We start from the raw sequence: 13,348 nt of genomic DNA, 5'->3' as shown, positions 1-13,348 counted from the left end.
TCGGTGCTCTGATAATTTCTGTGATTTTATGTCAGGCCAAAGTGTTCTTGCAACCTGAATATTAGCTCAAAAACCCTTATGGCGGTGAAGTGTGGTTTAGGGACTTTATTGGATAAAGATGCGTGGAAGAAATGCAAACTCTTATGATTTTCTGATCAAGTTGACACCTGAAAATGGTCGTTGGTGAGCGTCAACAGCGGATAATGTCCCAATCCGTCCCTACAAATATTTTTTATTCTAAAATTTTATTTAAATAAAAACATAAGGCAAAGTATATCCAAAAAAGGTGAAATTTTTATTATAAGTCTATTGTGACATGTAAATATTTAAAATAATATTTCAATATATGTAATGATTAAGAGTATGAAATCATAATGTATAACTCACTCACTCTACTCTCTCATACAACTCAAAACTTACTTTGTGCTTTCCACACTCATAATCATTATATATACTGAACTATACTTTTGATATTTGTTTCTTGTTCTACAGATCAAAATAGGCCTATGGTAAAATTTTCACTTTTTTTGATGTGATTTGCTATTTTTCTAGAATTAAATGATTTTTTTAAAGAAGTTGGAAAATCATTTTAGGGGCGGGTGACGGGGTAACCTGCCCATAAAAATGCATTTTCAGAGGCGGGTCGGTTGCTACATTAACTCAGCTCCATTTATAGCAACGGGTCTAATTTTAAGCCATCCCTAGAAAAAAACAGAGGCGTTCCTACAAATCGTTTTGTAGTAGTGCAAATTCGATCTTAACTTTCACTCCAAACCTAACCGCATCCTTTTCAACTCTCTGATTCTTTTTCGCAAATGTTTCCATTTGTAAGCATCATACGTGACAAAATTTTGAAATCCACTCAAATTTTTACCATAACCTCCACATATGATATCATGAGATATTGACAAATCTCATAATTTTTAGACTTCATTTGTTTATTTAGAATTTCAAAATCATCCGGATACACATTCATGGTCGTGTTTCCTGCACAGGATGTTTGAAATTTCTTTTCATTTGATGGGTAAGGCCTCAAACTAGGTTAAATAATATGGGTATCATTTTTCACTCATTTTATTCTATTATTTGAATCACTTGCGGCTTAAATCTGACTTGATTCAAGAATTGCTTGAAATGCAATTAATTAGTTAAATATAACAAATAAATATAAAAATGTGCCAAATTTTAATATGGAGTACCACATGTTGTATGTGAAGAGTAGAAAAAGTTTTCGGGTGATAAGACAAAAAAATTTGTTACTTTTTCATGTGTCAAAATAAAACACACGGCAAAGCCATACTTTGCCATGTGTCATGAAAAAACACACGGCAACAAAAAAAGCACACGGCAAAGCATCTCTCCAGTGTGTGTTATATCTTTGCCTGTGTGTACACACGACAAAGAGGTTCTTTGCCTGTGTGTACACACGGCAAAGAGGTTCTTTGCCTGTGTGTACACACGGCAAAGAGGTTCTTTGCCGTGTGACCGACAGAAAGCACACGGCAAACTACTGGGCACACAGTAAAGGGCTGGATTCCGGTAGTGAAAGATTGAGGGGTAAATGGCTTTGGGCCAAATTTCTAGGATGGTGGGCCATGGTCCACATGTGACACCCTCTATCTCCATCCTTGAGAGATATTATGCATGTGACCAAATAATGTGGGCCAACCACCTGGCCGTCTTTACAGCTTCTGGCCTGTGGGGTCGCGGAGGATGTAAACCGCATCTTCTGTGGATGTGCGTAGCATGAATGATTTCCTTAGGTTTAGCATTTGGCTTTGTTTGGGAAGTAGGGACTATGACCTGAAATTCTTCAGTCTAGCTATAGTTATGTGGGGTCTCTGGATGACTCGTAACAAAATGGCAATTGAGCGGGTGTTTAATTCCGAGATCGCCTTTTGATGTTCTATTCAAAACTCATGCTTTGTTGTAGTGGTGGTGAATCCTTCTAAGTCCAGTCTGAATCTGAATGTATAGTTTCAAGGTCAGCGATGGCGTTTCCAATTATATTGCCAGTCCTCACTCTAGGCTCTAGCTCTAGTTCCCCATCCCAATGCTGTTCCTACAGATATGATGGTCTGGTCGCGATGGTCTTACCATGCCGTCGCCCCCAGCTCCCCTGAAATCGCCGCCCCGGCAGCTGACGGCCTCGCGTACGACTGCACCACCAGCACCGACGCCGTGGTCTGGAAGTCCCTGGACGCTAGCAGGTCACCGATCAGCCCCAGCTCCGGGCACTCACTCCACTTCGCCATCCCCGCTGTCAGCGCCGGGAGCCCCGGCCCCTTGCCAACCATGAACATGTCCTTCACCAGTGCCTCCACCTCCTGGACTTGCGCCACCATCTCGCTGTTGGGATTAGTCCCACATTGATTGTGGGGGGAGAGTTGAACCAACTTAAAAGAGAGGAGTCACTCAGTACTTGGGTTAGTTTTTGGGGTGTAGCAAGACTTCCTCGGATGTGCGCCCTGTTGGGCCGACTCTCTTGGTTTTGGGCCGACAATTGGTATCAAAGATGGGTCCGCAATCTCCTGTGCCCATGTGATGGGATTAGTTCCACATCCCACAATGGGATGACAACAGGTATGAAATATCCGCAATCTCCTATGCCCGTGTGATGGGATTAGTCCCACATCCCACATAGGGATGACAACGGGTATGAAATATTCGTGTACCTGTGGATACTAAACCCGTTGGGCACGGATTTGGGTTTGGGTTTGTGCCCGCGGGCATGGGCGTGGGTGTGACTCTAAACCCAACGTGTATCTTGTAACGGATTTAAAATTTTGATACCCAAACCCAAAAACCCGCAAACATGTGGGCTCTACTACCCTTGTATATAAAAGATCAAGTGTTTCACTCATTTAATCCCTAGAACTATGGTGGACAATGACTCTTGTTTGATTTTGATTTTGCATCTGCTATATATATTAATTTTATACCAACAGACGTTTTGTGAGGAGAATTCAGGAGGTAGAGATCGGGGAGGCTTTGAAGAGGATGAAGGGAGGTAAAGCGATGGGTCCTGATGGTATTCCCATTGAGGTGTGGAGATGCCTAGGAGATAGAGCAATAGTATGGTTAACTAAGCTTTTTAATCTCATTTTTCGGACAAACAAGATGCCGGAAGAATGGAGGAGAAGTATATTAGTACCTATCTTCAAAAACAAGGGCGATGTTCAAAGTTGTACTAACTACCGTGGGATTAAGCTGATGAGCCATACGATGAAGCTTTGGGAGTGGGTTATCGAGCATTGCCTAAGAAGAGTGACAAGTGTGACCCAAAACCAATTTGGGTTCATGCCTGGAAGGTCAACCATGGAGGCGATTTTCTTAATACGACAATTGATGGAGAGATATAGGGAGCAGAAGGACTTGCACATGGTCTTCATTGACCTTGAGAAGGCATATGACAAAGTACCAAGAAATGTCATGTGGTGGGCTTTGGAGAAGCACAAAGTCCCAACTAAGTACATTTCCCCCATTAAGGATATGTACAAGGATGTGACGACGTTTGTCCGGACATGTGATGGCAACACCACTGACTTTCCTATTAACATAGGCCTACACCAGGGGTCAGCATTGAGCCCTTATTTATTTGCTTTAGTGATGGATGAGGTCACAAATGATATACAAGGTGAGATCCCTTAGTGTATGCTCTTTGCAGATGATGTGGTGCTAGTTGACGAGAGTAGGGCAGGGGTTAATAGGAAGTTAGCGCTGTGGAGACGCACGTTAGAGTCAAAAGGGTTCAGACTTTGTAGGACCAAGACCGAGTACATGATGTGCAATTTCAGCGCGACTAGGTATGAGGGGGGAGACATTAGTCTAGATGGGCAAGTGGCGGTCCAGAAGGATACTTTTTGGTATTTAGGATCGGTGCTACAAAAGGATGGCAACATTGATGAAGATGTTAGGCATAGAATTTCAGCTAGCTGGTTGAAATGGCGGCAAGCTTCTAGCATCCTTTGTGACAAGAGGGTGCTACAAAAGCTAAAAGACAAATTCTATAGGACAGCAATTCGTCCGGCGATGTTATACGGTGCTGGATGTTGGCCTACAAAAAGGCGACATGTCCAGCAACTGAGTGTAGCAGAGATGCGGATGTTGCGGTGGTTTTGCGGGCATGCAAGGAGGGATAGAGTCCGGAACGAAGTTATTCGGGATATGATCGGGGTGGCACCAATTGAGGAGAAACTTATCCAGCATCGGCTGAGATGGTTTGGACATGTCCAATGAAGGCCTCCTGAGGCGCCGGTGCGTAATAGGGTTCTTGAGCGGGTCGATAATGTAAAGAGGGGTAGAGGTAGACCTAAACTGACGTGGGATGAGTCGGTTAAGAGAGACCTTAAGGATTGGAATATCTCTAAAGAGATAGCTTTGGATAGGAGCGCTTGGAGACTAGCTATCAATGTGCCTGAACTTTGAACTTATTTCTTTCGGGTTTCATCTCTAGCCTACCCCAACTTGCTTAGGAAAAAAGCTATGTAGTAGTAGGAGTTGTTGTTGTTGTTATATATATTAATTTTAACTTGCTGTTAAAATTGGATTATATGCTTGATTTTCTAAAATTTGCGGGTACGCGGGTTTGCCCGCGGGTATGCGAGTATCCGCGGATAGCGGGTACGGGTATTGTTTTATACCTGTTGCGGGGTAGCAGGCATGGGTTTGGGTTTGCGGGTGTGTCGGTGATTTACCGTCGGGTTCTCCGAGGGGTATCCCGAGGAGAGTGGTTATGAGTAGGGACTCGCCGAGATCCGAATGTGATGGTGCAAGGAACACAAGGATTTAGACAGGTTCGGGCCGCCGGAGCGTAATACCCAATGTCCTGTGTGGCGGTTTGTATTCCCTCTGGTATTGTTCGATGTTTTGGAGGGGTCCCTATTCGCCCTTATATGATCTGGGGGAGCAGGGTTACATGGAAGTCCTAGTAGAGTTCTGTTAGGATTCTAGTCCGAGAGGTTCGGCTAGTTCCTGAGACCGTCGACTAGTTCTGCTCCTATTCGGGTAGGTACAAAAGAGGTAGGATGTAACCATGTACTATTCCCTACTCTGGAATATTCTGTCATGATGAGCAGTCCTGCTGCCCTAGGTCTGACAAGCCCCCGAACTCTTCGTAGTCGAGCCCTGCAGGCGCCATGCGCTTCTGAAGACGTTCTTCGAGTACTTCGGGAGCTTCTGGTCTTCTGTCCATGTAGCCGAATGTTTCGGGTACCTCTGGAGCAGGTTGTCCATCCTCGGAGTCCATCGAGTGCTCTGTGTAGTCTTCCGAGTGCTTTTTCGGCTGCGTCGAGACTGTGAAGTGCTCAAGTCCTGAGTCGATCTTGGTATATTGTGAGCGATGTACTCGCGCTCCATATGGAGTAGCTCCCGAGCCTTAGTTTGATTTGATGAATCGGGCTGAGGATCAACTCGGTCTTCTGGGTTCTTTGATCTTCTGTCTGAATTTTGGAACTTTTTCGAAAAAAGTTGCCTTTTATGACACGTATTCCGCAGCCCCGGAGCCTTGAATTCAAATCCGTGGTTTGGAGTTAAGGGTCCAGAAGGTAATAGCGTGTCATCAGCAATCTTTTTGATCTCATCAGTGCTGCAACGAATCTTCTGAAAAGGTGGCAGTGCGGTGTACTGTTTGTACGTGGGTTCACGTGGTGAGTACTGTTGCGGAATCTTTTCTGTTTCGCCCGTGAGTCTCCCTGCTTCTTGGATGACATGGGCTGAGTCGTGGCTTTGCTGCCTCCTCTTATTTAAGCAGGGTCTCCGGCACTTGTTTCCTCAATCTTTGCAGTTGTAGCAATGGGTTCCAAGTGGCGTTATTCGCTTGAGAGTACTCGACCTCCTGATGAGAGTAGTCGATTTGTCCTTGTAGGTGCTAGAAGAGTGTTTGCGAGCAGCACAAACACTTATTTTCTCTCAGGCCGCCGCCTTTGCCTCACATCGCAACAATCCTGGTTGTCTTGATAGAGAGCTGGTGGAAGCCGTGTCCGAAGCTTTTTCGGGTGGGGACTGTGGTTGTCTCCCCCGATGGCTTCTGGAGAGATGGCATTGTTTTTATTGCAAAACTTATCAGGGAGAAGAGCAGATGCAAGAAGAGGATTTGCGATGTTCTGGATCCATCCATATCTTCTTACAACAAGTCTTTTCCTCCCTGAAGGTATTTTGGTTACTCCCCTTTGGGAGTAACGAACTTTGTATCTTTGTATCAGCCCTTGGGCTGTCCTCTTTGTAGTTTAGATCGAGTGGTTTGGATTGGTGAAGCCCTTGAGATCTATGTATTCTCCTTTATTGGAATGTAATCCTTGAATGGGAATTTCTATTTTTGCGCTTGTTCTGCCCTTTCTGTGGAGGAAACCGGGATTTGTTGGATGAAATGACTCTGAAACCGGTGCGTGACCTTTAGGCTTCTTGTTATTTACCGTACTGCCACGGGGTGTGCTTATTTAATCTGTTCGGGTGAATCTAGATTTAGCACGCTTTTTTAACCTCCTCAGCCGCCGCCAAAAAACTCATCTGCTTTCGCCTCCAAGTGCCGCGAGAAACTAACCACCGCTAGCCCCCGAGCGTGAAGCAAGAGAGAATCATTCTTATGGTGCCGAAGAGGTCTGCCGCAAAGGCGAAGGTGGATGATGCCGCCGTTGGCGAGGCTGAGGTCCACGGTTGGAAGTCGAGTAAGTGTATCGACTCCCATTTTCTGAATCTAGTGGGAAAGCATCTTCTTCAACCCCGCAGCATGATTCATTGGCGTGGATCTGCGGGGGAATCTTTTCCCCATGAGGAAGGGAACAAATCTGTTGTTTTCCTTCCTTATGTTCTTCGGGGCCTCGGTTTTCCTGTTTCCGATTTCTTCCGAGGCCTCCTTTTCCATTGGGGGGTTCAGGTGCATCATCTGACCCCTAACTCGATTCTTCACATCTCAATTTTTGTCCACTTGTGTGAAGCCTTCCTGGGGATTGAGCCCCACTTTGACTTGTTTCAGTATTTATTTCATCTGAAACCTCATCGCAACGATTCGAAGGTGGATGTAGTTGGGGGAGCCGGGTTGTAATTTCGTCAGGGGAGGAAACCCAAGTATATCCCCTACGACTTGAGTGACAAGGTCATCGACTGGAAGTCGATGTGGTTTTATATTAGGAATCTTTCTTCTTCCCTTCCTCTTCGCACTCCTGGTCCCCCTGTGAAGAAGTCGAATTGGAACTCTAAGGGAAGTGGGGGGGACCAGGTTAACTTTCTTCTGGGGGAGATCGAGAAGTTGAAGGCAGAGCACCAGATTTGTGGTGCATCTGTGATTGCGAGTTGGTCGATGCGCCGGATCCAGCCGTTGCAACGGCGGGTTAATTTGGGTTTTCAGTACGCGGGGGAGGTGGATCCATCCCGTTATACCCGAACCAAGATTATTGAGGATGATCTGAAGGATTGGGTGCTGGGGCTGCTGAAGAATGTCCCTGAGATGGCCAATGTTGCTGGGACTTTCAGCGCTGTCAGGCGTCCTCGGGAGGTACTGTTTCGAGTAGGGCACTCCTCTCAGTAAGTGTGTTGATCGACTGTTTGTATTTGATCTTTTGATACTGTTATTGAGGTGTCGAGTATTTCTTCCTTTTGTCGCTATTCCGACGCCCTTGGATTTGATGAGTCAGAGAAGGGGATTTTTTATTCCCTTAAGAACATTACCCGGCTGCCTCTGGATTCGCCGAAGGAGGGTGATCGGGTGGTTGATTCTGCTGTTGGCGTGGCGGGGAATCAGGCCCTTGGGAAGGCGGGCGGGGAATCCCCCACCGCTGGCACTGCTGAGTGTCTTGATTTGGTCGACTGGTTTTTTCGTCGAACATTTGTTGACATCTTTTGTGCTTTTTCAGACAAGCAGGGTGAGGATCGGCCGAAGAGTCCTGCGGCTGCTGTCAATGTTGACCTGATCCCGCTGGAGGCAGAGAAAGCGGCCAGGGAGTCGACCGGTGTTGCCCAGGGGATTCTGGACTGTCATTCTGCTCTTGTTGTAAGTAGCTTTTTTGTACTCGAGTACTTTGCTTGTCTTTGTCGAGTTATTTTGTCTTGATCATGCTTTGTTTGCAGAATCTAGCCAAACAAGTCGTGGAGCAGGGTGAGTTCCTTCAGCTGACTAGAGGGGATCTCCAGTTGACGGCTGACCAAGCGTTGCAGCTTGAGAAGATGGCTGCTCTTGAGAAGTCTTCTCGGGAGCAGTCGGAGAAGGTCAGGTTTCTAGAGGCCCGTGTCGAAGCTTTGGAGCAAGATAATTCTGCTCTGAAAGATAAGGCCTCCAAGCTGGAGGAGAAAGTCAAGACTGCTGCCAAGGAGAAGAAAGGTATTTTCTTCTTTCTTCTGTGTTCTTCGAGTGGTTTTCTTCAGTCCTCACATTTTCCTTGATTTGACAGAGCTTAAAAGTCTGTTGTTGAGAAAGGATAATGACGTGACTGATCTGACCAACATTATGTATCGTCACACAGATGTTGTGGAGAAGCTGACCAAGCTCAAGGCCGATGATGATAAGCAGATGGTCAGTGATATGAAGCAGATTAGGGAGCTGGCGGCTAATCGTGATCAAAAGGCCCAGCAGCTAACTGATCTTGAAGCAGCAGCTCAAGTAGTTGTCGAAATGGTGGAGGACGAGGAAGCTGCTAGGAAGAGTCTACTGGAGCGGCTTCATGAAGCCCCCCAGAGACTTAGTAGCTTTTTCTCTGATACCTCTAGGGACTACTTGGTCCATGCTTTAGGATTAGTTAAATCCTTTCTCCCTTTCATGAACTTGTCCTTCATTGGCGATGGGGTTGTCGTTGGCTGCTCCGAGGAGAAATTCTCTGAGTATGTTGTGGAGATGAAACCCATCGCTAATAAGGTTATCAGCAGCTTGGAGCCAGCGCCTGAGGCTTAAACAATTGTTGTAATATCCTCTTGGCTTTTGTGTGGGTGTCAATCCACTTGAGTACTTTTAACATTTGTATGTATAGTACTTTTTTCTTTGGGTTGTCGACTATCTGACTAATTGCCTTTTTATGAAGCTTGTCGTAGGCTTTGCAACTTCGAGTACCGTAGTAATTGATTTGGTTGTCGTCTCGTGGATGAGTAGTTCCTTTGTAGGTAAGGGAGAGTTGTTTCGAGTACTAGAGTAGTCGATTATTCTCTGTTTTTGCGGGTGATCGGAATCGAGTGCTTAGCAGTCGATGAGTTGTTCACTTTGAAGATTAAGTCCTTTGAGATAGGGAAACTTGTCCCATCCGGGGATCGAGTACTTGAGTAGTCGATCAGTTGTCATCTCGTGGACGAGTCTTTTTAGATGATGGGGAATATGTCCCTCTGAAGGTCGAGTACTGTAGTAGTCGACAATTGTTGTCTTATGGACGAGAAAAATCTTCTTGGGAGATAGGGAACTTGTCCCTCCAAAGGTCGAGTACTGAAGTAGTCGACGAATTGTCACCTTATGGATGAATGATTCCTTTTGGGAAATAGGGAACTTGTCCCATCCGAAGATCGAGTACCGAAGTAGTCGATAATTTGTCGCCTCATGGACGAAGAGTTCCTCTTGGAAAATAGGGAACTTGTCCCATCCGAAGATCGAGTACTGAAGTAGTCGATAATTTGTTGCCTCATGGACGAAGAATTCCTCTTGGGAAATAGGGAACTTGTCCCATCCGAAGATCGAGTACCGAAGTAGTCGATAATTTGTCGCCTCATGAACGAAGAGTTCCTCTTGGGAAATAGGGAACTTGTCCCATCCGAAGATCGAGTACCGAAGTAGTCGATAATTTGTCGCCTCATGGACAAAGAGTTCCTCTTGGGAAATAGGGAACTTGTCTCATCCGAAGATCGAGTACCGAAGTGGTCGATAATTTGTCGCCTCATGGACGAAGAATTCCTCTTGGGAAATAGGGATCTTGTCCCATCCAAAGATCGAGTACCATAGTAGTCGATCAATTATCGCCTCATGGACAAGAGAGTGGAGAACTTGTCTCTAGGGCCGTTGGCTCTGACTACTCGATTCGTCGTGCCTTTGACTTTGAGTAAACAAAGAAAGATTAGTATTCGAGGTAGTCGAAGGAGTTACCACCCCTTGGGAGGGGGTGCTCATGTCTCTTAGATTTTACTCCTAAAGGTAGAGAACTTGTCTCTAGGGCCTCAAAGCACATGTCCCTTAGCCCCAGTTACTCGATTCGCCGTGCCTTTGACTCTAAGTGAACAAAGAAAGGTTGGTATTCGAGGTAACTGATGGAGTATCTACTCCTGAAGAAGTAACCCCTTGGGAGGGGGGAGCTCATGTCTCCGGCGACGAAATCTTCTCTTTCATCCAGATTTGAAGCACTTGAATTCCTTATATTAGAATTTTGCTCGGGTGGATCCATCCTGGCCTTTATTGGGTGTGAGACCGGGGATCGGTTTAAGTATTTGTCTTCTGCCAACCTGAGTGGTGTACTGAGTCAGAGCTCGAGCGAACCCATCATAGTCTTTATTGGGTGTAAGACCGGGGGTAAGCCCAATAGATGACTCGATTGCCAGTACGAGTAGTTTTGATGTTGAGTCAGAGCTCGGGCGAACCCATCTTAGCCTTTATTGGGTATAAGACCGGGGGTAAGCCCAATAGATGACTTGAGTCAGAGCTCGGGCGAACCCATCCTAGCCTTTATTGGTTATAAGACCGGGGGTAAGCCCAATAGATGACTCGGTTGCCAGTACGAGTAGTTTTGATGTTGAGTCAGAGCTCGGGCGAACCCATCCTAGCCTTTATTAGGTATAAGACCGGGGGTAAACCCAATAGATGACTCGAGTCAGAGCTCGGGCGAACCCATCCTAGCCTTTAATGGGTATAAGACCGGGGGTAAGCCCAATAGATGACTTGGTTGCCAGTACGAGTAGTTTTGATGTTGAGTCAGAGCTCGGGCGAACCCATCCTAGCCTTTATTGGGTATAAGACCGGGGGTAAGCCCAATAGATGACTTGAGTCAGAGCTCGGGCGAACCCATCCTAGCCTTTATTGGGTTTAAGGCCGGGGGTAAGCCCTATAGATGACTCCATTACGTAGCTGGCACATTTGTCTTCATTTGTTAGACATGATATTGTTCGTATTGGCTCTCTTCTTTGTTGTCTTTGTTGGCAGAAGTTGGAGGTGCTCCGAGTGCTTTGCGAAGGGTGATGCATTGGAAACTCGAGTGCTTTCCTTTGGGGTGCAGGAAGCATCTTGAATGAATCCTCTGGTGAGTGGAATCAATCTTCGACTACTTTGGTTGAGAAGGAGGTGCTGCTTTGTCGCGGCGCCTTTTTCGCGAGTTGTACCCGCAGATATCGGGTATCCGATAATTGGATGTTGGACTGTAGGCTTCGACTTCTTCATGGTCTTCCTCTTTGTTGAAGATGATTGTTTTCGCGTTGCGACCAATGTTGATAACATTGTGTAAGTCGCTGTTGGAATAATCAAAGGAGTCGCCGAGTTGTTGATGATGTTCTGTCCTGAGAATCATCTTCGGGTTGTTGTCCAGATGGACAGTGACTGTGATTCCTGGTGGAGGTGAAGGAATTTCACAGCTGGTTGTTGTTGCTTCGTTCACCTCTGGTTCAGAAAGGAAATCATCATAGTCCAGGTCTTCTAATGCCGTGGAGTTAGCTTTTTGGTTCGTGGCGTCTGAGAGGAAGGCCATGAAAATTTCGCTATTGTGGCTGCGAATTTTTGGATTGGCGATGTCTTCTTTTTAATGGAAAGCCTTGCTGGAACGGTAGTTCTTCGTCTTTGGAGTATTGCTACTTCTCTTTTTGAATTGAGGGCTGCAGTTCTCCTTTTATAGTGACTGTGAAAGTTGACTCCTTGTCGGATTCAGTCTTCTTATCCGAATCGGGTTGTATTGCGAGTCGGTTTCCTTGAAGAACCTGATCCGAATCCGGGTAGAGTTTCTTGTCTGGCTTGACTCAGGAAGTGAATCCGAGAGTGTGTCGCAGAAGGTCTTCGTCGTGTGGGATGTGATCCGGTGGGGGCCATCCGCCTTCGATTCGAACTGACGGTTCGTTTATGAACTTGTTGTATTTGTTCAAATTGTCCCGTTTTTCTAAAGAACTCTTCTGCGGCATGCGGTGGTCTTCTTGCGGGGTAGGAGAATTTGGAATTTGAACAATCTTACACCAGCGACTCATATAGTCATCGATTGACACAGAGTCTTCTACAGGGGGGGAGTTGTGATAAATGTTGATCCAGTGACCTGTGCGAGTCATCCCACAGCTTCTTCGCTTTGGACTGTTCCCAGAGAGCTTCAAGCTTGTCGGGATTAGATAATCCTTCCATGAATAAGTCAATGTCGTGTGACCATTCAGCTAGTTCGTCTTCAGAAATTGTTTCGTTAAATTCTTCGAGATATTTGATGAAAGTTTCGTCTTGTTCCAGCTCTGCAGAGTTGAGAGTCCACTGGTTGGAGAATTCCTCGAGAGAGGTGTTGACATTGAACGTGCCTTCAGCTTTCTGGAGGCAGTGCTCAATCTTTTCATCGATATCATCGATGTTTGAGAAAGTATTTTTCGGCTGCTTCTTTTTGCGAGTAGATTTCTTGAAGTTAGTCTTTGACTTTTTCTTCCGAAGACTTGGTTCAGCAACGCGGATGCAGTTGGAAAGTGTGGTCTTTCCATTCGTGGAAGTTTCTTGCTTGGAAACTTCCAGCAGTTTTTCTAGGTCCTCTTCCAATTCGGAGAGTGTTTTGGCTTTGATTGCATCGAATTCGGGTTGAATTCGGGCTTCGTTGTTGAGGTTTGAAAATTCGATTTCCTTGAGTTGATCAATGAATTCGCCGAACTCCAGGCGTTTTGTGGCTTCTGAAACTTCTGGAGGATCTTGATCGATTGGGCAGCTTTCGAAGCCGCCTGATCCGTCGGTAATGAAGATCCAAGAGCCGACGCTAAGGGAAGTGCCTTTTTCGAGCATGGGGTTGTCGTCGAGAGAAGCCATCGAGTTCTTCTGACGATCTTTGGCTAGAGGCCCCACGGTGGGCGCCAGCTGTCGGTGTTTTACCGTCGGGTTCTCCGAGGGGTATCCCGAGGAGAGTGGTTATGAGTAGGGACTCGCCGAGATCAGAACGCGATGGTGCAAGGAACACAAGGATTTAGACAGGTTCGGGCCGCCGGAGCGTAATACTCTACGTCCTATGTGGTGGTTTGTATTCCCTCTGGTATTGTTCGATGTTTTGGAGGGGTCCCTGTTCGCCCTTATATGATATGGGGGAGCAGGGTTACATGGAAGTCCTAGTCGAGTTCTGTTAGGATTCTAGTCCGAGAAGTTCGGCTAGTTCCCGAGACCATCGACTTGTTCTACTCCTATTCGGGTAGGTACAAAAGAGGCAGGGCGTAACCATGTATTATTCCCTACTCTGGA

Source organism: Panicum virgatum, chromosome 6K, assembly GCF_016808335.1.
Source record: "Panicum virgatum strain AP13 chromosome 6K, P.virgatum_v5, whole genome shotgun sequence".
Lineage (NCBI taxonomy): Eukaryota > Viridiplantae > Streptophyta > Magnoliopsida > Poales > Poaceae > Panicum > Panicum virgatum.
Note: the sequence above shows the minus strand (reverse complement) of the source record.